General features: G+C 47.6%; 1 pseudogene across 1 annotated transcript; it reads right to left on the reverse strand.

Moving 5' to 3' along the window:
* Positions 1–1165: 1165 nt before the first annotated feature.
* On the reverse strand, positions 1166–4217 carry LOC308505978 (eukaryotic translation initiation factor 4E transporter-like; annotated as a pseudogene). Its single transcript has 2 exons — positions 3928–4217; positions 1166–3217 (listed from the first exon to the last, which is right to left on the reverse strand). The product of its transcript is annotated as a eukaryotic translation initiation factor 4E transporter-like (transcript).
* Positions 4218–4538: the final 321 nt, after the last annotated feature.

Here is a 4538-nt window from a genome sequence, read left to right on the forward strand (position 1 = left end):
TTTCAGGGATAAAGCATAATGAATTGATATATGTATATATTGCATAATGATGACCGCATTAATCTAGTTAATACCCATTATCACACATAGTTACCATTTTGTGTGTGTATGTGTTTGATAACTTTTAAGATCTACTGTCTTAGCAACTTTCAAATGCACAAGAGTATCGTTAACTGTAGTCACCATGCTGTGCGTTACGTCTCTGTTACTTACTTTATAACTGAAACTTTGTACCTTTTGACCACCTTTGTCCTTTTTGATTACCCCCCCCCAGCCCCCCTCTGTGACAACCATCAGTTGGTTTTCTGTATTTATGAGTTAGGATTGTTTTTGTTTCTTTTTAGATTTCACATATAAATGAGATCATATGGTATTTGTCTTTCTCTTTCTGAATTATTTCACTTAGAGTAATGCTCTCAAGTTCATCCATGTTATTGCAAATGGCAGGATTTCCTTCCTTTTTATGGCTGCATGATATTGCATTATATATATATATATATATATATGTATATATATATGTATATGTATATAAATGGCAGGTAAAGGATTGATCTAGGATTGGATATACATATATATATATATGTCTGTGTATATATATATGTATTAGGTTAGTCAGAAGTAATTGCAATTTTTGCAATTATTATTATTATTTTTCATTGAGACACAGCATATGCAACTTCAATCAACGAAAAGAAAAAGTCCCAAATGCACAAGTGAAAAAAATCCAAACTGTTGACACAGGCTTAACTAATATTAGCTACTTTTATGTACAGCTGTATAAGTTCAAAACACCTATCCTAAATGTATGTACCAAAGTTGTTTATACACAGGTCTGTACATAAGGGTCTATTCATTTATTTCCTCAGAACCCTTAGGTGCCAGCTCTTAGTTAAGACACCAACACTTCATTCACATGTCTTACAAAAAAAGAAAGACTGTTTGGAGGATTTACAACACTGCATCCTGTATTCAGCCCATGTCGGCTTTACTTGATTGGTTAAGATCTTTCCATCATGCAGAGCACACCAGAGGCCTAGGCCCCCCGAAACCGTTTTGCAGAGAGTGCTCCAAAGTAAAAGCCTGTAAACCAACCCGAGAGGAGGAGGCAGAGTCCTGACCGGTGAGCCACCACAGGCCCAGGCTTTGGTGAGCTTGCCTACGCTGCTCACTGGCAGTATTCTAATTCATCCACACTGATGACTTTGGCGGGCATGGAGGGCAGGGGCTGCTGCAGCACATCTGAGCCAAACCATTTAGCAAGGCCCACTGGGGAGCTGCTCCTCTGGCTGCGGCGGTGCTCCAGCTGGGAGTGCATGTGGGGCAGGCCTGAGCGATTGGGCACATTCTGAGCGGTCACACTGACAGCAGCTGCCTGGGAACCAGAGCCTGGAGGATGAAGAAGTGAGCGCTGGAGCTGCTGTTGCATCACTGCCAGGTGCCGCGGGTCCCAGGACGAGGGTTTAGGAGAACGTGATTAGCTGCAGGCAAAGGGTAGAAGGGTTGATCCAGGATTGGGCCGGATAGTCCCTGTAGATGAGTCAGGTCCATCCCCGGAGGAAGCTCCCCAGCCTGGAGCAAACTTGGAAGATGCTGTGGATGTGCTCCCTGGGCCAGCATCCTTTGGGCCGAGCGTGCGTGAAGCCGGTGAGCTGGCCGAACAAGTGGGACATGGGGCACAAGGGGGACTTGGTGGACAGCACGGAGAAAAGGGGCTCCTGGAATGGGGGTGCTAAGCTAAGGTGGGTGTTTTTCTCCCTGGTGCTTTAGGTCGATGATCTTGTTCCTTGGTGTGATGGTTGGTTGGTCGGGGACAGTGGGGTGGGACACGAAGACCGCTGCAGCGCCGACAGCTTGGGGTTTGTAGCAGGGGAAATCTCGATCAGCACTGGGCACAGAGTTGGCCGAGAGCAGGTTCTCTTCACCAACCTTCTGAGTGTCCTCTTTACTGTCACCAAGAGCGGCTTTCCCAGATGCTGGTTCCTCCTTGCTTTTCTCTTTGCTCTCGTACATCATACGAATCCCTGAGGTAGGCGTGAAGGAAGGAGAAAGCATGCTGGTGATGGAGGCAGTGGGGCCAGGGGAAGAAGAATTTCCTCTGTGCATGGGTGCTGGTGACTTGGTCACTCGCTGTTGCCGGTTTTCTGAATCCATCTCTGATTCCGTCCACTTGCAGTTTGCCAAAACCAGGCTGGTAGAAGTTGGCTGCCGGCACTGCAAGGCCATGTGGCAGGGCCAGCCCCTCCAAAGCTGCCCGTTGCAATTCAGGTTGGCTCATCTGGGCCGTGCCAGGGCTCACCAGCTTGCGCATGCCTTGGAATGGATCACTGAGCAGCTGCGGTGGGCCTGGAGTGAAACCAATTGGCGATGGTAGTAGAGGACAAAAGTAGTCTGCTGAGGCTGCTCGTGTATGAATCACCTGCAGGACGTTCTTAGGGACAGGCTGCCCTGGAATCTCAGCAGGGGACATCAAATGGCTTTCAAGGTGTTGGCTGACTTTGAGCTGAGAAGGCAAAGTCCTACTTGCCTTCATGGTGCTCATTAGCTTGTTGAATGCAGTCATATTTCCATCTTTTTTGAGCTGTCGATTGCTGGTTACAGCACTCAGGGTCTCCTCTAAGTGTTCTGCCATGAAGGGAGTTGAATTCTTCACTTGCTGGTACATCTTCAAGCCCTTGAGCCCTGCTTCTACCTCTTCCACTGAAAGCATAACCCCTGAATGTGAGCTCTCTTTAAGTTTTCTTTATTTGCAGAAAGGCTGGAAAGAAGAGGTTTTAAATCCACTGTGGCTTTCTGTAGCATTTCTAAAATATCCACTTTAGTTTCAGCATGGTCTTCCAGTGGTATAGGAGCAAAATAATTCCCCAAATTCTGTCCAGGAGAGAGGATGGCTTGCTCCAGACCTGCAAGTTTCTCCAGTTCTTCATGTCGTGTTGACCCAAGACTGTTGGATCAGCTTCCTGATTGGCTTGAGTTAGAGAACCCGTACTGAACCGACTGGCGGAGACTGACCTTTCTCCAAACATCTTCTATCATCGAAGCCAAGCACAGCACCGTATCAAGGTTAAAGAACTCATTAAAGTCAAATTCTCCTGGGGACTGCTCAGGCAAGACGGCATCCCTCGGCACTTCCTGATCAGCAGCAGGCTCGGGAGCGAGGATGACCTACCTACTCCTCATGCTCTTCGACCACTCCTCCATTGCACTCGACTATGCCTTCCTTCACAGAGGCTGTCCGTCACCTTGTTCTTTTTCTGCCTTGGTGATCTTCTTCTAGTATCTTAGTATCATCAAAGCCAGTCAGCTCAGATTGTCTTGTGGGTCCAGCTGAGACCCACAAGTTCTGGTTCTTCTTCTGTGTAGGAATCATTCCTTCTAGTTTCACCAAGGACACACTTAGTATCCGCAAACTCCCTCCTGAAACGCTTGTCCTTGTAGTCGCTGTCTCGGTCTCTGTTTCTCAACTCCTGCAGGTTCTTATCGTTAAGACGGTGATCCTTTTCAAAGGTCCTAGCAGAGATTATCCTCCCATTGCCAATCTTTCGTCCACCAAGCAGGTGAAGCCCATCACTGTCTTTCTCTGATTGGCTTCCTGAGCACCGGGAACTAACAGCAGCTATTACCTGGCAGCGCCTCCAAAGGTTCTTCTCTGTGGGCTGAGAACAACATCTAAGCCAGGGGTGTCCAAACTGCGGCCCGCGGGCCAACTGCGGCCCGCAATCCATTGTTAATTGGCCCGCAGCAAATTCCAAAAATATATTTAGTTTACTTAAATAAACCAGGTGAGGCAATACCGTACTTCACCTGAGTGAGTGGCCTGGCTGTTTGTGTATTTTACCGCATATGGCCCTTGGTGAAAAACATTGAAAAAAGTTTGGACACCCCTGATTGAAGTCATCTTCTTTCACGCGCTCTCGTGGATCTATCTACTATCCTGCGCACCAGGGAACGCTGGTCTGTATCCAACTCTTTCTTCACACTTTCCACTGGTGAGCTCCTCCCTGAAGCTGGCTAAAGAGAGGCATGCCACTTCTTGGTGTCCCGGATGCCATCACTGTCGTATTTTTCGAGAGGTTTGAAGGCCTTAGTTTGGAATGAGGGCATTCTTTTATATCCAAAAGCTCCTCTTTTGTATAGTGATGGAGGGATTTCGAGGCCAGTTGCTTCTTCAAGTCAAGCAAAGTATCTTCATTTTCTGTTTCACCCACGCTTCTATCCATGGCTCCTTGGTCTACAATTCTTTGCACGAGGGGAAGCAGGCTGGAGGGAGTGGGGAGGCGGAATCCCCAGGCCCGGCGCTCAGAGCAGGAGCCAGCACAGGCCCGCAGCTGTCCACCCCGGCAGCTGGACCCCACCAGCCCGCTGCCCACCTGCCACTGCGCTCAAGTCTTGTGATTATTTTTAACCTTTTAAACCGCAATTACGTGTGCACCAGCCTAATATATACCCTGTTTCCCCAAAAATAAGACCTAGCGGGACCATCAGCTCTAATGTGTCTTTTGGAGCAAAAATTAATATGAGATCCATCTTATTTTAATATA

Source organism: Rhinolophus hipposideros (assembly GCF_964194185.1).
Source record: "Rhinolophus hipposideros genome assembly, chromosome: 12".
Taxonomy (NCBI): domain Eukaryota; kingdom Metazoa; phylum Chordata; class Mammalia; order Chiroptera; family Rhinolophidae; genus Rhinolophus; species Rhinolophus hipposideros.